The sequence below is a fragment of the Poecile atricapillus genome, chromosome 18 (assembly GCF_030490865.1).
Source record: "Poecile atricapillus isolate bPoeAtr1 chromosome 18, bPoeAtr1.hap1, whole genome shotgun sequence".
NCBI classification, from domain to species: domain Eukaryota; kingdom Metazoa; phylum Chordata; class Aves; order Passeriformes; family Paridae; genus Poecile; species Poecile atricapillus.
Window position 1 is genome coordinate 4,731,939 of NC_081266.1, and position 24,346 is coordinate 4,756,284.

The 24,346-nt window shown below is 39.8% G+C and overlaps 1 protein-coding gene across 5 annotated transcripts in view; it reads right to left on the reverse strand.

Annotated features, from left to right (window-relative positions):
• Window positions 1-24,346, reverse strand: part of CALD1 (caldesmon 1) — a 171,422-nt gene that overhangs the window by 102,153 nt on the left and 44,923 nt on the right. The window lies entirely within an intron of this gene.

The following is a 24,346-nucleotide window of genomic DNA, read 5'->3' on the forward strand; positions in this document are numbered from 1 at the left end:
AGAGGAAATGGATTATTTAAAAATCAACCTAATTTCAGTTATTTGCAGATAATAGCATGGGGTTGGTACTTGCATTCATTTCTGGTTATTCACTGGAAACTCAGGCTTTTGAGGGCTCAGTAAAAATGACTGCTCTGTAATTTCAACAACAATTTTACTGTCTGATCTCTAGGTTTTAAGACACCTGTCACTGATTCAGATTATTGCAAATACTGGGGTGGCCAAAGCCAGGAATTTAGTCCAATGTATTAGGAGTTTGAGTATTAGATTCAAGAGATCTCAACCCCCACTTGATGCTGAGCATTACTGTGCATATACCACATAAGAAAAAAGAAGAAGGTGAGAAGACATCCCTGATTACCAGGGTGTGAAAAGAACAACCAAGAGCTTTAAATCTCCTTCCTCTCCCTGGTTACACCTGCTTACAGCAAGAGCAGACCAGAGTTCCAGCTCGTGAATAACAAGGCCCTTCCAGGTCACTGAATTAATTCCAGCTTTTCCACTAAATTGAAAATCTTCCTTTGCTCATTTCTATTGTTTAGTGTGCCCCACTTGACTCTCAGCAGGAATAACTTCAAGACATTCAGATCATGCTTTTAGAAAATCCTGGGTCTAGAAGTCCTTTTCGGCTTGAAACCACTTGGTCTCTTTCAAACTCTTCAACATTTTTAAAATGGAAACAACCCCCTAAAAATATTTTAATTTTCTTTCCCAAAGTCATGAAGAGCTTTTCTGCTCTTCTCCTTGTGTTTGCTCTGTTCTAAACCAACACTTTTCTGAGTCAAGCTCAACATAATTTTTTTAGAGAATCCTGGGTCTAGAAGTCCTTTTTGGCTTGAAACCATTTGGTCTCCTTTAAAATATTCAAATATTCTTCAATATTTTTAAAATGCTTTAATTTTTTTTTAAATCAACCCCCATAAATATTTACATCTTCTTTCCCATAGTCATGAAGACCTTTTCCTGTGTTCTCCTTGTATTTGCTCTGTTCTAAACCAATGCTTTTCTGAATCAAGCTCAACATAATTTGTGATATCAACAAAATGAAATATTCTCTCACAATGTTTGCCTCCCAAAAGAGCTTCTATCTCACCACAACTCCATTGTAAGCTAACTATGAAGGGTTACAAACAATTTAACAGAGAGGTAATTTCCATACATCTTCAGCGTGAAGGAAGCTCAGGCCCAGGTCAAAAACCAAACTCCACAAATCCAAACCCTGCAACCCAACAAACATCCCTCAGGTTTGGACACACTTTGTGCTGTAAGCTTCAGTAGGAAAATTGTCACCATTTTTACTGATTCTTCAGTCCTTCGAATTCCCCTGACCATAAACCTTGGGTTCATGCTCTGGTGTCATTGTGAAATGGCATTAACAGAATCCCAGACATTGGCACACACCCAGCACTCCATTTCCAGCTCACATGGGCACTGGATTCCCAGATAACACAGGACAGTAGCCATTAAATACAATTTTAGCAAGAGAAATGCTTTTCTCAGAAGCCCTTAAAAATGCTTGATCAGAGGCACTTTGTGGCTTAAGAAATTCATGAGTTGCTGCTCTCTTGATTATAGAAACTGGGGAAATCAAATCACATCCAAGGTCATTCAGCAGTTGACCTGTGACACTCAAATATGGGTTGGGGAGGGTTATTAAAAATATATATTTTTATATATATTTTTGCATGCCCACACAAAGAAAAGCATGGTTTCACTCCCTTCTGCTCTGTTAATTAATTGGATTCCATTCCACCTGGTAGCTTTGAATGGAAATTTATGGAGCCCAGTTATCAAACTCTGTGTTGGACAAAATTCCATTTTATCCACCAGATCCCAGCAGTGATCAATATCAGATGTTCAGAGTAGAACAGCACATGATAATGCTTCCCACAAATACTCTACAGCAGCTTGTGACTTCCAGAATGCCTGAGTCAAAGGTGGAATCCACATATTAAATTACACCAGTAGGGGAGAGTGGGGACATAAAGAATAGTTGAAAAGTGCATTTGAATGTTCTTTGTGACAAAGGAGATAACCCAGTCCAAAGGACTGATCCTCTGGTCTGTAAAAATAGCAAATATTTCACAGAAGCACAGGACAGTTCAGGTTAGACAACACCTCTGGAGATCACCTGGCCCAATTCCCTGCCCCAGCACCATGTCCACTTGGGGTCTGACTGCTTTCAAGGATGGAGACACCACAGCCTCCCTTGGAAATCTGTTCCAGTGTTGATCTCTCACAGGAATAAATTCCTCCCCTACATTTAAATGGAATTTTTAAATTTCAATTTCTGTCCTTTTCCTCCTGTCCTTTCACTGGCACCTTTAAGAAGGCTCTGGTTTGGGTGTTTTTGTTGTCATCTGTCCCCACTCCCATGGTGACAGAGTCACAGTGTGTGACAGCCATAGAGTGGCTGTTAAGCTTGAATCTCATCCCAGTTACAGCCAGGAATTTTTTATCCATAGATTTCATTATTGGCTGTTGTGCAAATTATTTCTTTTCCCTCAAGTCATGAAAATGACAGCAGAAAACCACCTTTTTTAAAAAATAGTCTAGGCAAAGTATTTCTTTGAATAGCCACTTCTTCCAGAACTACTTTTCTCCTTTTGATTTTTATGTTATCACTGTTGTCATGCAGTTTCTTTACTTGGGAAGATATTACAGAGGGACCACTTAAAACTTTTCCTTGGACATGCCACGTGCAAGAAGAAGGCTTTTCAATACAGGATTTGGCAAACAAGGGCTGCCAGCAGGAGAGGGGACAAGAAGCCTCAGACTCATCCATCACCAGGATACCCAAAACAGGTGCCCAAGGAATTTGTTTCCCAGCATGACCCAGAAAGGGGAGGGGTGTGGACACCTGTGAGCTGCTCACCCAGACACTTCCATGCAGTTCATCAGTACAAAATGACAGGTCAGAGGAAATAAAAACACAATATACTTTTAAATTATAATATATTTATATATTTATTTATATTTATATATTTATATAGTTATTTATATTTATATTTATATATATTTATATATTTATTTATATTTATATTTATATCTATATTTATACTTATATTTATACTTATATTTATACTTATATTTATACTTATATATATACTTATATATATATAATCTTTAAATTTTTGAAAACCATAGTCTAATCCCACTGGCTTCAAAACACACATTTAGCTGCTCTGCTGAACACAGCTGGCTGAGCTCTACCTCCCAGAGGGCTGCAGCCACCTCCTGGGGGAAAGATTTTGTCAAGAACAATCCTCCCTCCTTCCCTTCTGCCACACTAAGATCCTTCAATGAGAAACTCATCCGACTTCCAAAGTTTCAGAAAATGACAAATTTCCCCTCCACCATCATAAAATGCTAATTATCCTCACACTTGTAACTTTTTAATTTGTTTTTTCTCTCTTGATTCTGCTGCACTTCTTCTGTACTTTTCTTCACTCCTGGATTTCTCAGTCCCCTTTGGGCTGAGGTCCTTTGGGATCCTCCCTCATGGGGAGTTCTGTTTATCTCAGTTCTCTGGGTGAGGAAGAAAACTCCAAAGCTCATCAGGATCTTGTTTCTCGTGTTTATTAGGATGCTATCAAAGACTTGGCAGGTCTCTGCAGACTTTCTGCACAAGTTCAAATCACTACAACCTGGCTCACTTTGGGCTCTGATGGCACAAAATGGCCCCAAACCATGTGGCTGTTTCATCTTTATATCCATTTTTTACCCAATTAACAATAGACAGGTGTATTGTTTTTATATATTAACAAATAAGTTTTCTATATCAACTTTTGTAACTAAAATTGTGACTAACTTTCAATCAATCACTCTTTGTGCTCCTAAAAACTGCAGAATCATGGAGAAGGAGAGCTAAAAACCACACCTTTTTTTCCCTCCATCTTTACTCCATGTATTAAACCCTCTAAAATCTACATTTTTCACTTCAGTGACATACTAAACATTCTACTACTTTCTACTTAATTTTTTATAAATCCTGTTTTACTCAGGGATATTTGGAAGTGGCAAATAGGATTAATACTTCTTTGGAGAATAGGACAAACAGAGAAATGTCTCTCCATTTGTGGATTCCTACAATGCTGACTTGGGTAGCAGGATGCCCTGATATTTTGGAGGAAAGTCACTCCTCTTACATTCACAAGGATGCTCTCTCAACAAAAAGGAAGACATTTCAGTCACAATGAGTGCCCTGCACACGGGGTTTCATTCTGCACATCCCGGCGTGGAGCAGGAAAGAAAGCTAAGTGCTTCCTGAGGTTAAACACCGCCCAAAGGAGGACTAGGGATGGCTCATTCTGAGATCTGTGCATGGTAATTCCTGAAAGTAGAGGCTAACAAGCGAAGTATGTGTGCATCTGAGCAGATGTGGGCTGGAACAGCATCCTTGGCCATGCAAATATAGCACTTGCTTCCTTCTTTGGCCACGTTTGTGCTGCTAAGCAGAAGCCATTTGCTAAACCACACAGCAGTGGCATTCCCATTAGCAGAAAACCAGGCTCTTCCTGCTTTGCTCAGCATTGCTGACCACAGGAATAAACAGAGGGCTGTGCTCCTCAGGTCCACACAGGATCTGCTGCTCTCACAGGACAGCAGGAACCGGCCAAGCCCATTCCCTTTGTCCTCGCGTAAACCTCGCTCGCCAACAGAGCAGCGACACGCACAGCAAGGGAAAGACAGCTGAAGGAGAGCACTCCCCTTCTCAAACTGTGTGTTTGGAACAGCAAACTTCTTAACATTTAAAAGCCAAAGCTTGCTCTATCCCTGTTTTTAATCTGGGAATTGAACACAAGCTCCCCTACATCACTGGTAATGGATGCAGGCGTGTCTGCTGCAGAACGTGCTTCTGAGGGGAACTATTTACTGCTAATAAAAAGTCCCAAATTCCTTGCAAATTCGCTGTCCCTTTCAGAAAAGGGTTCCAGAAAGCTTCGAGCTCCAATCCAAATTGTTAATAATCCGTAAAGAATACTGCGTAATAATTCAGAGAATAGTCTCTTCCAACAGACAGTAAATGGAAACTGCCCGCTTTAAAGCATATTTTGACAGCTGCTAGCATCATTCAACATTTCAAATAAAAGAATCTGCTCAAAAGAAACAGAGCAAGTAAGCTAAAAACTTTGAAACAACAAAAAGGTCTCTTGTGAAAGCTCTGATTTTCTCCTCTTCTGTGTCATCTTCAGCTATTGAATGGAAACACAGTGCTGGGATGGGTGGTGGAGGAGAGGGGAATGCAGGGAAAATTCTGTGAGCTGAATCCTTTTCAGGGAAGTTTAATTAATGGCATTTCTGAGAAGAATTTTGATTGACAGGATTAGTGCCAGCACTAAAAGTTACTATTTGTGGATCCTGGAGCTCACAGCTCCCATAAAAATAAAACAGTTCAGAAAAGAGCTTTGTGCAAATGAAGGCACTCCCTCAGCAGGGAAGGTTCATGTGAACCTCTTCTGTGGCTTCCCTTCACATGGGTTTTTCTGTGGAGATAGGATAGCAGAAAGTCCCTGGAGAACACCCTCCCCACCAGGCAAGAGGTTTGATTCCATTTTCTAGGTTAGTCCTCGGGGAAGGTTTGTAAAAGGAGTCAAAATTAAACCCTAAAGACTGAGTGTTCCCAAATTTTGTGGAGGGAAACATTTGGTTCCACTTTCTTTTCTTTTGGATTTATTTCAGCTTTTAGTTCAGACTAACTTTTAGTTTCCAAATTCTTACCTCCTTCCTACCAAGACAATCTAGTGTTTTCCTAGTAACACTCAGCTCAAAGGATTTCAATTCTCTGATCACCTATAAAGTCTTGGGACAAATGATTAAGTTGATCACAAGCACTGTGTTTTATTTGATTATTGTCAAATCTTTAGGTACTATCTCAAATAAACCATTTTTACCAGGGATAATGCATTACATGCCAAAACAAGAAACTGGAAATAAGCCAATGCTTATTTATTATTAATTATTTGCTTTGTTGCAAAAACAAGGGAAGGACACAGCATTCCAGTTCCCACAGGAAGCACACACCAGCCTGCTGAACCATCCGCCAGAAACTTCCAAGAGGAAGAAAAGAAGAGGAAGAAGAGGAAGAAGAGGAAGAAGAGGAAGAAAAAGAAGAAAAAGAAGAAAAAGAAGAAAAAGAAGAAAAAGAAGAAGAAAAGGAAGAAAAATAAAAAGAAAAAAAGAAAAAGAAAATGAAAAAGAAAGGGAAAAGACAAAGACAAAGACAAAGACAAAGACAAAGACAAAGACAAAGACAAAGACAAAGACAAAGACAAAGACAAAGAAAAAGACAAAGAAAAAGAAAAAGAAAAAGAAAAAGAAAAAGAAAAAGAAAAAGAAAAAGAAAAAGAAAAAGAAAAAGAAAAAGAAAAAGAAAAAGAAAAAGAAAAAGAAAAAGAAAAAGAAAAAGAAAAGGAAAAGGAAAAGGAAAAAGAAAAAGAAAAAAAGAAAAAGAAAAAGAAAAAGAAAAAGAAAAAGAAAAAGAAAAAGAAAAAGAAAAAGAAAAAGAAAAAGAAAATTGATTCTTTTCACTTTCTACATCCCTTCTCTATCACCTTCCTCACAGGATAACCTGGTTCAGATCCACTCATTCTACCCCAGAAGTTTCATGCACCGTATTTCCATCACATTTTGATGGTTTTGCCTCATTTTTCCCTCTGCTCTTCTCCTGCTTCCTCCTCACTGCACTGTTCTCCAGTTTATTTGCTCACTCCTGTTCATATTCTTGCCATACCAAACTTGTCTTGGCCCAGATCCTCTTCCTCCTACTCCTTATTGTTATTGTCTGGAAATCTCCTGCCTCTGACCCTATCAGTTTTGGGAGTTGTTCCCATAAATCTCCAATATCTCACTTTCTGTGCTTTAAAAATGCTTGACTGATATAATTTCTTCAAATTATAAGCATTCATAATTTGGGCTTGCCTTTCTACCTTTTGACTGAGGCAAGGTGAACAGAGCTAAACTTCCACAGAGGAAAAATATCACAGTGCTGCCACTAAATCAGGAATAATGCAGAAAAAAAACAACACCCAATGCAAAGAACTTTATTGAAGTGGCTTTATTAGGTATGGAAAGCTTGCAAATCAGGCATCACAAAGAGTGTCCCAGTAGTCACATTATTGGTGATTAATACATATCACTTCTTCCATGGTGTGTTTCCAGTGACCCAACAAACCAAGACTTTTATTCCAGCTACTGTCTGGGAACAGCTGGAGGTTTGATGTTCTCCCACTGCTGCTGGCAGGGTTTAAGAGAGATGGCTGGTACACAAACCTTTAAGGCTGCAGCGTTGCTATCTCAACTTTAATTAACTCAAAAATGCCTGCAGAAAGGAGCAGATCCACCTGAACACTCAAGGGCCTCTAGAAGTCTGCACAAACACCGAAATTTTAGTCCACTCAGGAAAGCAGAGTGATTGTTACATCAGCTCCAGCCTTGAATTATCAGCTTTGTCACCAAGTGCTGAAAAATGCAACATCACCTTGGCTTCTTCCTGCCCCATGGATGGAGGAAACGAAGCTGCAGGAGAAATCATGGCAAAGCACATCTGTTTTCCAACTTTTCACTCAATGTGCCAACACAAAACCTGGCAGTTTGCAATCCATCATCCAGAGGAAAACCACCACAAGCTGCTTATGTCAGCCTTCAGACCCGTGTGCTCAGTGATACCTGAGCTTTGCCAAACCCACTCCATTTATTTTGGTAACTCGTAGCTTCAAAATCCAGTTTGAAACCTCTCCTCGCTTGGCAGCCACAGAAACAGCAAGGAATGTGCTCATGAAAAAAAACAAAAGAAATAAAGTTATCCTGGTCACACCTATAACTTTTCCAAAAGGAAGGGCATGATCAGGTAGTCTAGATGAAAATCAAGATGACTGAGCCCCAGCTACTTGTTTAGACTGTTAGTCTTGCTTTCAGTGGTAGGAAATATTACATAAAATCCATGTAACACATACAAGCTAAGTGCAAATGATGAAAGAAATCAGCAAGGGAAAAGAGGCCAGAGAGCTGTTGTGATGGAAGAATAGCAGCTGGGAAAACTGAAGTCAACCCAGCTATGTTATTTTTTAATTAAAAATAAACATAGCCTTTGTTGCCAAGGGATTGGTTAGCATTCCATTTTAAAAGAAAAAAAAAGGAATTTTGTTTTACTTCATTCCCCTTCCCCTCCTAACCTCCCTCCCCTATCTGTCCCCTCCTTCCCTCCCCCAAAAATAAAAGTATTTATAGATTTTGCAAATAAGAACATAGTCATAAAATTTAGTTCAGTCCTATACGACCTATTTTTAAGGCATTCTCTTCCTCTCACACCAACCAACGCCTCTTTGATTAAAAATAGCCAGAGTACCATTTTAATTTCATTAATTATTTTGTCTTCTGCTGCTGAGGTCCGTGCTAGCTACACAAGTATGCATGACTAAAGTGCACGTGTGTGAAGGATAAAAAGCCTCTTTGGACAGATCTGTTAATGAAGGTTTCAGCAGAGCCATGCTAATCCTTCCAAGCCTTGCTTCTCTTCCACACCAGAGCAGCTTTTGCTCACATCTCCTTAGGGGTTTGCCCAGTTTTTATGGAATTTGCTGGTGTCCAAGACCAATGAAGGTCTCACATTTTTTCTCTGCTCAAACAGGAGTGTGGAGGCACTGAGCAGAGAAAAAAAGACAAATAATCCAAAGACTCAGTTCAGGATTTTCACACATTCCAAGGACTCAAAGGTTACCTATTTTTAAAGGCTGACTACCTCATTAGCCTCTTTACCCACAGCTTTTCATTCACCCATCTTACACATCCATTGTACTTTTATTATGCTCAACCTCAGAGAAGGTTTCTGCTACCGAGGTCTTCTCTACACAGCTTCCACATCACATTTCAACATCTTGTTGGGCATAATCAACTTCTGTTTTCTCACTCACCATCTGCTTTGTGAGATACACACTTTATTTCAGATGTTTTATGCCATTACTCATATTAAATACAAATCCAGAGGCAGTTGCAATTGTTCTGATAATAAATGTAGGAGAACCTCCCCAAACCAGATCAATGGAATGGGTGTTTTCTGTAGAAATATCCATCTTCAGCTTCAAATATCTACATATATAAATATATGTAGAAATATCCATCTTCAGAGAAAATATATCAGTTCCAGTTGAAACAAAGAAAGATCTATCTAATAATTAGGTATTAAATTATGTTAATAATTTAACGTAAGCTAAGTGGTGAGAAAAGAGAATTAAGGTTAAGAGAATTAAGGAATTGATTATTCTTAGGAATTAAAAATATTAAGAAGAAATATTTTCATTAAGTAAAAATAATTTCACGTACATCCTGCATCTCAGGTAAGTACCATCATGTCATCAGCCTAAAGGGTGTTCAGGAGTGGGATTGTTTGCTACCTGGACTATCTGGAATCATTCCAGCTTCCATTAAAGGGGAAAATTTAATTATTAATTATTTAATTATTCATTCAGTGCAGAGCAACTACAAAGAGAGCCATGACCAGTAACAGCACAGTACAGGATGGCAAATGCACCCACATTTTCACAAGAGAAAGAGCCAATATTCACCCCCACCTGCACAGAATGGCATTTCAACCTTCAATCTTGCAAGATCTGACAATAGGTTGGACTGAAAGTGTGTGTCTTTCTGCTTTTCCCTGTTTAACACGCTCCTTCTATGCAAACCAATGAATTTCCAGAAGAATCCATGAAAATTTAAAGACAGAAATAATTTTTCACCCAGCTCTGGTCAGTATCTGCTGACTCACATCCAGATTCCTCCAGTATTTGAATCTTCCATTGACTCCAGAGAAAATTTGTGGTTGACCACAGAGCAAAAGCTTAGCTAACTAAATACCATAATGCATATTATTTGCCATGCAACAGTAACCACAGGAGAAAGAGGATACTGGGTTGCAAAACATTTTTCTTTATGCTTTGCATATTTTTTGGAATAGGAAAGATAACCACATTAGGCAAAGCAATGTGTTTGTTTTGTCTCAAAGACATTGGCTCACAAATAAATGTAACTGCAACTAGTCAGAGTTCAAGCCATTGTTGCCTAAACTATAAAATAAATAAAATAAAAAAAAAAAAAAAAAGGTCCTTGGAAATCAAATGTTATTCCTCATCACAACAAAATATAAATAACTCAACAGTTTAGTGACCAGCAGTACACAACAGAATGAAGTGTGGGTATCTAAGCACCAAAGCATGATGCTGAAACATTCTGTGAACATTAACTCTGTTTTGTGGCAACACAAAATTGGATTAGAAAAGAAGAGAAAGGCAGTGAGATGAATAACTTGGCACTGGCAGACCCTAAGCATGCAAAGCTTCAGCCTCCTTGGGTTTTACACCAATTTCCCTGTAAGAATGGTTTTATTTGAATTAAACATGGTTGGAGGGATGGTTTTATCTTTCAGATTGTCGTTTGCTGCCAAAGTCTAAGGGTTACATGAACATAGAGAAGTCAGAGAGGCTTCTCAGTGAAACTTTCTTTTCCAGGAAGGGTGACTATTTGACTATCAAATTAACTAAACTTCCTAATTCTTACTACTCAGGAGGATTCCATTATCCTTCTCACTGTGTTTTTGCTTTTCCTCAACAGCTCAGTCTAAAAACCAAACTCCAGCAAAAGGTTTGGGAGGTTCCCTGCCTGTAAAAGCAGGAGGAGGTACAATGACAAATTCTGAGCAGGACAGGGGAACCAAAATAAACCTCAAAAGTGCAAGGGGAAGACAGAAAATCCTGTCTAGAGGGAGAGAGTTGTAACAAACTGAGAAATGCCATCAGTCTTTTTATTCAGAAGAACAGTCACAGCAGCAAGAATGACAGTGATTTTGCTGTTTTAAGATGCTGGGAGGCTTTTGTCACCACATAACAGCAAAGTTTGTCTTTTACATCTCAGACCAAGCAGCTAAGGCACTGAAAATGCGAGAATGTGCCAAAACGGGCAAAATATTCAAGACCATCCACATGTCCCATCTTCATCTGGCAAACAGAAAATGCAGTGCTATTTACAGCCCTTTGATATTGCTTTGTTTCTCATGGGAAACCAGTTGATGTTGTCTATTGCCAGCTCTCATTGTTAGCAACACTCATGGGGAGTTTATTCATTTTACGTCTTGATGCCATTTGTCCAAAGCAACCTTTCTATAAGGGTCACATTAGATTAATAAACAGCAAAAGTATCATATAGGCATCAGGACTCATTCACCAAGTGGAATACAAGAAGACTGACACATTTTGTGAATTTCTTATTTAAAAACAGAACCCTCTTGTCAGGCCTCAGGATTTCCTTGATCTTTAAGTTGTAGAAATATACAAAACTAAACAATAGTTGCCCACTCCACTGATTTCTCCTCTCCCATTTTGTGTTTTTCTCCACAAAAACACAGTTCAAAGAACATTTCTATTTGAATACGCTGGGAATTCCTTTCCCAGTCCCACTGAGGATCTGTGAATGAAGCAGTTCAGATGTGAAATGCTGCCCATATCCATCCCCTCGGTGGGTGCCAAGTTAACACTTCTCCCAGCTGAGAGCACAACTGTTTCACCTGGAATGGCAGAGTCCTGCTCCATCACAATTGCCTCACTGTGACAATGACATGAAGTTACCACCAGTTCAGGCTCATTTCTTTTGGTGTAAGTCAGAGAGGGGATCTCTGGTCTCTACAGCCCTCAATGCTTCTAAATTTATTTTATTTTATTTTATTTTATTTTATTTTATTTTATTTTATTTTATTTTATTTTATTTTATTTTATTTTATTTTATTTTATTTTATTTTATTTTATTTTATTTTATCTTATTTTATTTTATTTTATTATTTTATTTTATTTTATTTTATTTTATTTTGTTTTATTTTATTTTATTTTATTTTATTTTATTTTATTTTATTTCCACAGCTTACATCTCCTTTATGAATATTTAAAACAGCATCACCACCTGTAGCTGAGTGAAAAAAGCTGACAGGAGGAGGAATAGCTGTAGAAACAAATCTGCAGCGTGCTTCAGACAAAAACACACCCAGAACACACAAGGACGAAAGAGGACCTGGAAAATTAGAGCAACGGGAAAGAAGATGCTAAAAACAAAGAGAAGTAGTGATACCTAGGCATCAAAGAAGATGAAGAGGAGGGGCAGAATGATTGGCCCAAAGGGAATGAGACAGGTTTAGCAATAGACTTGGATATGTCCAGAGGTCCAAAGCAGCTCTTCCAGCACCCCCAGCTGCTGCAGCTGCGTGGTGTCACACCATTACAACGTTATTCTTTTACATTTAGAATATCTATTTAGTATATTTAGTATCCTCAGTGGTGCTCCTCCCCTCTTCAGTCCCCAAAAAGACAGATGATGTGCACTGCATGGTTTTGTGTCCAGCAGAGAGGCCCACACACCAGCAGAGAAGGAATCTGTGTTGATGGACTGTCAGGTGGGAGGAGCACACAAAAAGCTTTATGATAATAAATACTTCGTGCAACAGAGCTCATTCTACCTGTGTGTCCAGAAACAGATTAAAAATAGATAATCAAAGAAAGGGGGGGAGAAAAAAAAGAGCAGAATGAGGGTTTGAGGAGTTAAATGGCTGGTGCTGTAGCTCTGAGTTTAATCTACAAAACAGCTTTCGTCAGAACAATTAGATTGTTCTCCTCTGAGCCATTCATCATCTCAGATATTTTTCTAATTTTGACTTCTAACCACTAGAGATCAGAAACCTTCTAAAAAATTATCATCTAGGGATTCCTCTGCTGGAATTTGGGCTGGCCTACATAATTCCTGCAGACAGTGCTCCTTGACTTTTTCCCATAGACCTCAGCATTGCAGAGCAATGTCTGGAATGCCAGCTCCACGCTGCAGAAATCAGGCAGAATTCTGGTGAGAGCAGTGGCAGCTCCCTTAGGCACAGGGTGACTTCCAGTTCATGTTGGGCCACTTTGAATTTTCCATCCAGGGTGCCAGAACTGGAGAGAAGTTTTAGTGATCCCTCCAGTAGCAAATCCCCAGTCCCAGTCCCAGCTTTGCCCTCTGCATATCTGTGTGGAATGAAAAAGGGGCTGCACTCCAGCATGAGGAAAACACAGCTGAGACTCCACACAGAGAAGGCTTCAGGTAATAGTTTATTATCTCTTCACCTGGCTAAAATCCCTATGGGTTTCTCACAATACACAAGCACAAATTTATTTCTCCTCACTTTTAGTCAACATTCAACCACATTGAAGTTTTTGTTTCTGTCTGTGGTATGCATAGGATTTCCACTGCAATGATGAGTGATTCAAAGTTCTCACTCTCACAACAAACCTGTGAAGGAAGGAGTTGTTTCACTTCTCATTTTACAAAAGAAATTTTGTTACAAAAGAAAGAAAATAACTTGTACAGCCACAGATATGTTCTGTGAATGAAGACCTTGCACAGGGGCCTCCCAGAGTGTCAAACAGTGAAACAGCTTTTTTATTATTATTATTTGGTTTCCTTTACAGGGAAAAAAAAATAAAAAAATAATAAAAAAAGGCCACTTTCTCTGAAAGAAGCAAATTATTCATTTCCTAGAAACACAAAACTGGTTTCTGTCAAATTCTTTCAGTGGTATGCTCTGAAAAGGGAGAGAGGGCAGTGACAAATGTGGCAGAAGATGATAAACTGCTGCCTTCTCCAGAAAGAGCAATTCCATTGCTGTCAGGAGCCAGAACCAAAGCACACATTTTACACAGATTGAAGGGCTTCTTTATACAACCAGAAATGACATCTAAATAATTTAGAATAATGGAGGGAAGAGGAGGAGGATGTAGAAAACAGAGGAAGCTCCAGCTAAATCCCAAGTATTGTCTTGTTCTAAGCCTGAAAAACAGCAGCAATATCTTTAGTGTCCCTTTAGAAGTGCAATAGGATCACCTGTGCTGGACCAAACATCTCTGAAGAGAACACATGAACATCTCCATGATGGAGTTAATGTAGACACAGGGATTTCTCACCCCCCAAAGATCGTGGCATTCTTCCATCTTCAAGCCAGATCTAATAGAATTTCAGACAGACACCCATGAGAAATCTGTCAATAATAAATTTCTACTTATGTGATAGTCTTAAAAATCAGGATCTTGAAATCAGGATGTAAAGAATGGATCTGTTCATTGCTTTCTTCATTCTTTTGAAGAGGGAGATATTCCCAGGGGGCACTCAGGAGAAGTGCATGGTAGCTACATCTGCACTCTGACAAAATCTCAACTCTTTCTGAACTATTTGCCCTTTTCCCACGAGGTGTCCAAGAGCAAACCAAAAAACTGCAAACCAAGTTCTCCTAGTCTTAGGACAAACCCTCATAAAAAGCTGTTCCATTCCCAGATGTGCAGATTCCTCTGCTGATTTGTCTCCATTTTTAAATACCTGCTGTCTCAGTACAAAGACTGCCTGGTTGTACACAGCAGCAGGGGGTTGTTCTGCTCTCTTTGGCACCCTGCACTCATCATCCCTGGTGACATGTCCACAGCCAAGCAATAAAGCATCACACCATCAACGTAAACTTTATTGCTAGAGGAGAAAAAGGGGGGGAAAAAATAAAATAAACAAACAAAAACCCCTTAACCAAAAACCTCACACGTACCATTTCACCAGTTCAATCTTGCCTTTTGAACTGCAGCCTTTGGCTAATACACAAACAGCTTCTTCTAGGAAGAAAAAGCTGCACTACTTCAATGGGAAGTACAATTCTGAACAGATGCAGCTAAGCCCTGACAAATCCCTGGGTAGACATAGTTATTTCAGTTTGAGAGCTTAGAGTGTGACTGGAAATCCAAACGCTTTGAAGATGACATAAATCAGAGTAGCCTCTCCTTCAACATGGTGATTTCCTCTGCTTGGAGTCCCTTCCACTTTGAGAGAATGGATATAAACTAGTCTCTCAAAGCAATGCACACTGTTTGCTAGGATTATGTGAAGAACTTTTTTTAAGGAGAGAAAAATGAGCTTTTTCCCTCACGTCTGCTTGTACAGCTTAAAAACCTGTTACAATGACATGGTGTGGGGTGACAACTATGACTGCAGAACAGTGACAGAAAATCAGCTTTTCCCCAACTTAAATGCAGAGGGAAAATGGCATTTTCCCTCCATGGCATGAGGGAAGGGTGGTGACAGAGCAAAAGCACTCTTGTAGTCACAAGCTTGTGCCAGTGGGGCTTCAGGACCATTTTGAGAATAGGACTACAGGCTGTAGGATTCATGGTAGATCTCTGGTTCTGCTCTTTCTCCCACCTCCACACCAGGATCATTAATTAGGGCAACCAGATAATTAGCTCAGTTTCCTTTTGATGTCTCATGTGAAGGTGGCGAGCTCAGAACCAGCACAGAAATCATTTCAAGAATGCCAGCAGTGAGATTCAGCTGAAGAACTGCTCAGTCTTAACAATACAAACTCCCAGCTGTGCAGCTGGTCTCTTCAGAAGCAAAAATCCTGGGATTACTCTGTACCAGAGAGGAACTACAGGATTATGCCTGTTCAGCTGATGATAACACCTTCTGCACCTTGTTCCTGCAACAGGTTTGCCCTGCTCTTTCCTCTACTATGGAACACCAAACACCACACAGACAATGCAACACCAGCCTTTTCACACGCTTTGCACAACCCAAAGCCTGATTTCCAGCCTCCAGACTCTAATATGTCCACAAGACATAAGCTGAACTTCATTTATATACTAGCATCCCCACTGGGGGTATGGTGCTTCATGTATTAACATATTCACTTCTAATAACTCCAGAGAAAAATCCCTATTTAGGCCTACAGATGGTTACATCAAATAGGCTTTTATATACACATATTTACACTGATCTCTCTTGCAACAGATGTAGCACAAAAACAGTGTGCAAACATGCACATCATACTACCTTCCATAGTCTAAATAAAGTACAGCAGGATACTTCCTCAGGTAGGAGATTTTCTGGAGAAATGAGCCCTACAGAGGTTAGGAAAAATACACATTAATAAGTTTTTGCTCTAAAGAATAAGCTTCAATGGTACACTGATAAAAATGCATCTACTGGAACAATTACCTTTAAAAACTCAGCATCTTACAAGGAACTGCTCTAATTGCTGCCTTAATCAACATCATCACTTACAATCCAACTTGCAATTAACATATGGTAACGAGCATCTGCCAATTAGACTGTCATGTGCACTGTACATCTGATTCCTGTTTTCACTGGAATGCAGCTATTAGTGCTGGAACTTGTCCAGGGTCTCTGCTTTGGCCTCTAATGCTCTGTAGATGAGCAACCCTCAGCTTAATGCAGCAGTTAAGAGGAAGACAAGATTCCTGCACATATGAACCAGGTCATAGATATGAACCTTGAAAGGAGGTTCATTAGTCATTTTTAGAGCTCCTCTACTTTAAAGTGGAAGAAGATAAATCACGGAATACATCCACTTCATCACTACATGGTGTCATCACAGACAGCAAAGTTAAAACTGCATTAATCACTCATATCCCACCATTTCTCCCTTTGCTGCCTGAACATCCTTTCCCTTTTCCTCCTTTTCCTTTGCTAAACTTCATTGACTGGAGAAAACCACAGGCATTTTATTTTATTTAATTATTCAAGATCCAATCTCTGCTGTTGTCAAGTGTCTTCTATGGATGGCTAAAGACTCACACTCTCCAAGACCACCTATATTTGCTCAGCATCTGTAAGGGCAGCTTTGCACAGAGCCCACAGTTTTTGCTCCTGATGGAGCTGCAATACTCAAAACACACTCAAATACTCCAGCAAGTCACAGAGGTAAGAGATGTGAAGCCCTCTGAACTTCTTGCACATTAAAAAAAGCACAAGACAATGAGGGGTTCTAAGGAACTGCATGATTAAAGCATGAAGAGAAAAGAGAGCTATCTTAAAACTTCCTTAAGTCTTGATTTAACTTTCTGAACCAAAATCGTTCCAAGGGGCACGCTCCAAATTTAAAAAATAACAATAAAAAAGAAAATGTACCATGGGAAGTCCATGCTTTTAACTCATTTTAGAGTGACAAAACAATCTTTATCAAAAAGATTCCACAACTGGCGAGGGTGACAGGTTGTTTTTGGTTTTTTTCAGGTTTTCAGAGATAAAGCATTCTGGGGACAAGGCCACTGCCACAATTTCCAGTCAAAGCCTATGAAAGACATCCTTTTACCAGCAAGAGAAAGTTGTGACCTAGGGCTCAAGATGAAACTTCTCTGCCTGCCTCTGTCACATGGTTTTGGGGTGAGACTGGGGACAGGGGGTTACCTCAATGCTGCTTCTTCCCCTACTGCCCTTTGATTCTCATCTGATCAGATTTTAAGTCTTTGAGGCTTTGGAATGCTTTTCAACATAAACAGTGCTTAAGCTCCCCTTAAGTGTGGTATAAAACTATTAATACAGAAAATAGAAAGTGTTTTGGTTTCTTCTCCCTGGGATGGAAGGAACACCAATAGAAAGGCAAAGGAAGCACGCAAAACTTTCCACACTGATTTAGTGAGTGCTGCAGAGTCAAGGACAATTAGGAGCAGCAAAGGCCTTGCTTCAGCCTGAAAGCCAAAGCTTTCAGATGTCATTTCCATCTGTGCAATGAACATTGCAAAGGTTTCTGTGCACCATTCCCTCATGTGCTCCAGTGCAGGAAGAGAAGAAAATGGAAGCATGAGCCAATGAAGTAATTTTCCTTCCCACAGACAACCTCAGGCTGAGATGATGTCAGGTTTCACAAGCAAAACAAGTCTGGATGACGGCAACATTTGAGAGGAGAAATCCAAACAAAACCTGTATTTGTCAAAAAGTGCTTCTGCTGATTCAACAGGCAGCATCCCTGCTGCAAGGTCTGAAATTAATCAAGGCTCTGTGTGATACATGGATGTCACTTTGGCTTTCACAGAATGGCAAAAAATTGCCTAAAGGCTACACCCTGTCCTACACCAAACAATTCCTGAAGGGATTATAAGGCTGGTCACCTTCACTCTCAAGACATTCAACTTCCTGCTGAACCATAAAAATCATATTGTTCAAGTAACTTCTGTAATTTCTGAGAGCTCTCAAGCATCTCTACTAAATTATGAATCATACACAAATAAATGTAAAGGAAAAAAACCCAGGTCCCTTTGATTCTCTTCCTGGAATAAAAATGGGAAGGGTGGGCATGGTGGGAGGGGGCAGTCATGGTGGCATTATGCCACTTGAATTCCCTGCAGGATAGCTGTGGTTGGACTGCATCCTTTTCCAGGTGCCAGAGGGGACAAGACTCGGACTGAGAACATAACCCTCAGTCTTGACCTTTAGCTGCTGCTGAAAGTCACACTGAAATTTCTACAAGAGCAGTAGAAGTGCTTGGGAGAATTACAGAGTGAGGGGAACTTGAATTGACCTCCTCTGTAGATTTAGATGTATGCATACTCTACCCTAGGCTTATCAGATCCTGCACACCAGGACTCACCTGGCTGTATCAAAACACAGATCTGCTGCCTTCCCCTGCCCTCCTCACACCTGGCTTTAACAAAAACAGAGATCAGAGAGGACAAAACAATCAAGTGGAAACTGCTTTCCCCACATTTCACTCCCCTTGCTGCTATTTCACATGCCACAATACTCAGGACAGTAGCCTCCATTTGAGGTAGGATTTGAAAAAGATGAGGGAAAAATTGACCCATTTTTCCACCTCCCCTCTGCATATGACTTTTTTTAGATAGACAGGTGAGGAAGGTACATGACACTTTAGCTGATGTATTAGTGACTCCTGTCATTTTGGGGTAACCTTAGACTTGGGGGGGGGGGAAAAGCAGCAAAGCTTGAATCACATTAAAGCCCTGATTTAGCAAAGTGCTCTGAAACACATGCTTATAGTTAAGCATGTGCCTAAATGCTTTGCTGAATTAGGACCCACGTTGGTAAAAGGGGCAATTGATTAATGACTTCTGACAAGCACCAGAAACTAATGAGCCACAGTCCTCTGCTTTTTCCTCCAAATGACTGTACTTAAACCCGAAGGAAATTTCATTATGGAAACAGAAAACACTTATAAATAAATCATACCTGTCTCCTGCACAAATATTAATTGTTATCTGCAGCTAGTGGTAAACCCAAACTTCCCTTCCTACAGTAATCAGAGCCATTTGCCCTATGAGGCTGGTTATTCCTTCAAAGCCATAAATTTCTCTCTAGAACTCCACAGTTTGCAGAAAGATCTGTGAGCCCAGCCAGATCAGCCACGACATATACAGCAAAATAACCAAAAGTTTGCCTGAGACAAACTTCAGGTGAATCATGTACAAGAATCACTGTGAAACCCAGCTAAAATGAGGAGCTCAGCAACACAACACGCTGAAATCTGCTTCATGCTGCTTCCCACCAAGACACATTACAGCCCCAAATCCCAGGGAATTCTCCTATTTGCTGGCTCCCACCAAGAGAGGTGGGAAAGCTATGGAACAGTGAGGGGATAACTTCAATCCTCAAAGATCCAATCCAGCTCTTGGCCAAGCGTTCACCACTGTGCAGGTTTTCTGCCTGACCACGTGTTTTAGCTTTTATTTTGTATTTAGGGGAAGGGAAAATCTTCTGGCACATCTACAGGAGCCATGGCATTCAAGCCTAGTGTCAGCCCTACCTAAATCTAAACTTTGTTTTTCCTGGCAGCATCACTGACACCTCTCCCAGCAGGATGAAAGGAATCACTTCTGTTAACATTGATCAGATGCACCTAGAAGCTTCAAGATAGTAAATTGCTAAACAGGGACACTAATATTTGAGGTCTCCTTGTTATCACCCATAAGGATGCAAGAAATATTCTCCTTTTTTCCATTTTTGCATCGGTGTTTTAGTCATTTAATCAGATCTCAGGAGTAGGTACATGTTATATAATGAAAACATGAGAAATACACAATTGATGCCACACAAGAATTTAATGGGTGTTTACAGATGTCCCAGGGCAGAGATGGAAGTGGCTTTCATGCAAGATGATAACACTGAGCAGTCAATTTCCTTCATTCACACCCTTTTCTTGAAAGAGCACTAGTTCTCCTGCCATTTTTAGGATAACCAACTATGAGTCCTCGTGGACAATTTGTCACTGACCCATGACTTACTGATGAGATGGAGATTTCAGCTGCCACAATTTTATTTAAATATCTCTTGAATATCCATTATGGCCTTTGTAACAGAGATGAACTCTTAAAGGCAACTCTGAGGAAAGAAAAGTGACATCACTAATATTCCTGAGCCTTGGGGAAATGACCAAACCCAGGGTTTTATGTTGCTTTTTTTTTTTTTAATCCAGAAAAAATGTTTCAGTTCCCTAGGTTTGGATCAGATCTCTATGGATCAGACAGACTCTAACAATGCCCCAGAGGAAAGGGTGGGGAGGGAAAAGGAAAACACTTGGGGTTTTTTTTCCATAAATCTACAAAAATAAAATATTACATTACTAAGAAAATTCTCAGTGTTTACACTTTTGTTTCACTGTGAAGAGGAAAACAAGTATCTACCTGTGCACGAGTGACTTATCAATATGTTTATTGTAATTCAAATCCTGGCTCAAAACATACTTGAAAGTCTATTTCATGTTTCCACAGATTTCAATTACCATTTTGTAAATACACAAACAGAATTTTACAAACAATAACGAGCAGCCAGCTAAAGTCTACATAATTCACCACATTAACCATGCACAAAATATTCCTATCTTCAGACAGAAAACTTCCAGCAGTTTCAAAAGGAAGGCAAGGCAGTGAGTTTAAAAACATATGTCCTTATCCACGCAGTGCATGGGAAAGTTTGGAACAGCAGGAATTTCCTTTTCCCAGCACTGTGAAAATTCAGTGTATCAGTTATCACCCTGAGAGGTAAGCCTGGATGTTTCTGAAGGTGAGTGCTGTGGCTGTCACCAAGAAAATAAAGCTCATCCCTTTAGGAAATCTCTTCTGAGAATCTTGGTCAGATTCAGCTTTGCCCACGCTGAACTCAAAGGTTTACACCACTGATATCTGGTCCCATCCATCACGCCCACACCTGGCCAAATAATATAAAAAACTCCTTGTACTCTTCAGGGGATCAGAGCTTTTCCTCTGCTTCATTATAGCAACAGATCTATTGTGAATTCTTACCATTATGCTTCATGACAGTAATGACACCAATTTTCTATTTCCTAGGCCTTGTATTTCCAAAGCTGTTTTCTGGCACTCTTTTTCATTCCTCTCTCAGTGGAAAAAGCTGGCTGGAGCTGAATGAACAGCTCAGTGGCATTAAAGGACAGGATGAACCCTCCCCTCTAAACCTGCTGTTGTGAATCCAGCGTGCTCAAACCGTGGCAATCCTCTGCTAGGAACTGACAATCTCCTTGCTACACCAACAAAGGTGTTCCCCATCACTTCTTCAGGGAATTTACAAGACCTGTTCTCTTCATTAACAATCATCTGAGCATTTAGGAAGTCTCTGGGAAGCCAGGCTGGAGGAAATCAGGATGAATCTCCCACTGCCATGGGAAATTTACTTCAAAGACTCCAAAGTCTTTAAGTCATGGCTTAGCAAGGAGGATTAGAGGAGCAACCTTGCTCTAAACTGTCCATTTTACATGGAAGGAGGTGGCTTCTATTTTAATAACGTGATATCTTCCACAGGACTCGCTCTACTTTCAACAAAATACATTTGTTCTTCTGTCATGGCATTACCTCTTCTTTCTCAAGATTTCTAAAAGCAGATATTAAAAATTGATATCAAGAACACCCATAGGTGTTGAAGAAACTTGGCTCCAGACACATCCTGCTCTCCCAAAGTGTTCCTCTAACTGAAAGAACCTCACTGAAGCATTTCATGCCTGCATTTCCATTTCCCTCATTCCTCCCTATTTCAGTGCATTTTGGTTTTTAGCCTGACCTATCCCATGAAGCCAGAACGTGGCTGAGTGTATCAATATTGAATATTGTCAGTGAATATTGTCAGTGTATCAATATTCACTGACAATATTCACTGACACAAATTTTGCTATCAGTGGCTTAAAAAAACCATGGAAGGATTTCAAGTGAAGGGACAAATAGCCAGAACATGCAAAATCAGGTCATTTTCAACTCTGAGTTCTCTCAATTTGTGGGTTACACCTCTCCAAAAAAATATGGAAGTGGTTGGGTAATTGCTTTCACAAACATTTTTTACTGAGGCAGAAATTCAAATCCTAGATAGAAAAAAAAAATCTATCTATTTTCTATCTATTAAAATAGATAGGAAAAAAATATAGGAGTCAAAAAACTGTAACCCAGGGCTGGTGGCAAATCACGTTTGTGTCAGATGTTTGGAAACACAGCAGCTACAAGCAGCACTCCTTCCCTCTTGAGTACTGGTCAGTTCCTGGCTGGAGAAATGAATATATCCAAAGTAAATTTTGCTTCAGGAAACGGGGGAACTATTGGAAGAGAGCAATGAAAGTTTCCAGAGCTCTAGGAAACCTGGTGTCCATGGAGAATTTGGAAGGGTCAGGCTTGCCAAGCCTAAAAACCAGTAATTCTCACACATATTTTAGAGAATGATAAAGCCTTCACATCTCCCCTGAGGGCAGGAGGAGATGTAATGTGCTTAAAATGGAGCAGGAGACTGATTTTGTCCCTTGACACCAGCAATTTCCCTAGCAATTAAGACCCTTGGGAAAACTGTGTAAAGGGAAGGATAATTAAGCACTGTTACAGGTCAAGTGAGGCAAACTGCAAAGCTCTGCATGGGGCACTTCCAGGAAAAAAAAAATACACCACCCAAAAATTCACTTTAAAGAGTAAACTCTGCTTTGAGCCAATAGAATGAACTGGATTAGACACCAACTTTTTTTTTTTTTTTCCCAGTCTATTTTCTATATTATTTAATATATTTTTTTAATACTACTTGCCAGTTTCAGCCTAATTTCCACTTGTGTGTCTTCAGCAAGAGCAGCAGGAAGCTGGAGCTCCTCAGGATGAAGTGCATGGTCATTACCTCCTCCACAGAAGCACTCACAAAGGTTCCCAAGGATTCCACTGGCAAGACAGCAAACCCTCATGGCCAGAAGGTATCAAAAATCGATGACAGATGTAACAAAACCAGAGCCCAAGGTACTTTGACTATGGACATTGTTAACCACAGATAAAAATCAAGCCACCATGCAAAACCCCGATCTAAAGCCAGATTGGGATGGCTGTGTAAGTATAATGAACTCAAGATGCAGACTTATTTTTTATTTTTTTTTTTTGCCAAGAACACAGTTTTAAAGTCCATTAATTTAATTCCTTTTCTTTAAAGTAAAAGAATCTGAATCTGAACATTTAAAGAACTACAATGGACAGATATCAGCTTTGACTTTTGTTGAGTACCTATTCCCTGTCCTTGAAATTCTCCCCTTAACCACTACTGTTTTCACTTGAATTTTCCCACATATTTAATTTGTTTATGAAATTCCTTTTCCTGTTATTGTAGAGTTCTGATCTGTAACTCTTGTTTGGATCACAAGCATGACACGAGCTGATATCAGCTGTGGCTGCCACTCTACCAGCACCAGCATTCCGTCTCCAAAAGTGGCTATAAGATATTTGTGAGGAGATGAAACAGATCCACAATTTACCTATCAAATCATGCAATAACAAGCAGGATAAAACAGGAGAAGTTCTTTTTCTGTACCCCTCAGCAATCAGTCTGGAGCATGAGATGCACTTTTAGCTTCACCTGCACATCTACCTACAGATATTATTAAGAGCCATAAAACCATCTCTTTTTTTTTTATTTCCAAGCTACTCAGTCAAATTCTTGGCAAGGTGATTAAAATTCTGAAATGGAAAGGATAGGGGGTAGGAGGTAGGGGAGGTAAAACAGCAATAAGGAGACTTTTCTCCTCAAAACACAAGTAAATGTAGTAATAACTCTTGAGCTCACTCTGCTACATGTCACGGGCATATGGAAGGAGGTACACAGAAAAAAAAAAAAAAATCCAAAGAAATACCATTATTCTGTCCCAAGGGCAACAAAGGTGGACAGTAATTTAGCAGTGCTTCAAAATAGCTGCCTTTAATACACATAAAATAGGAGGCAAGGTCTAGAACACACCCAGATCTCAGCTTCATACCACTGTCTCACGTCTAAGAAAACAAATCAAACCCAAAAGTCTCGTATTGGGTTATTTAGAATTTCACTGGAGGCCTTGAAGTTTGAGTCCAAGCTGTAGCCAGCTCATCCAGACTTGTGCTTGGGCTTGGATTCTCTGAGTTTGGGCTCTCTGTGAGCCCAGCCACACCATCCTCCCTGCTGTCACATTCATAGACATAGAGGGGAATCCTTCACCAAAGTCACCTGGCTTTCAAAGCAACCACCTACAAGGTCAGAGAGCTCCTTAGCCCAAAACAAAACT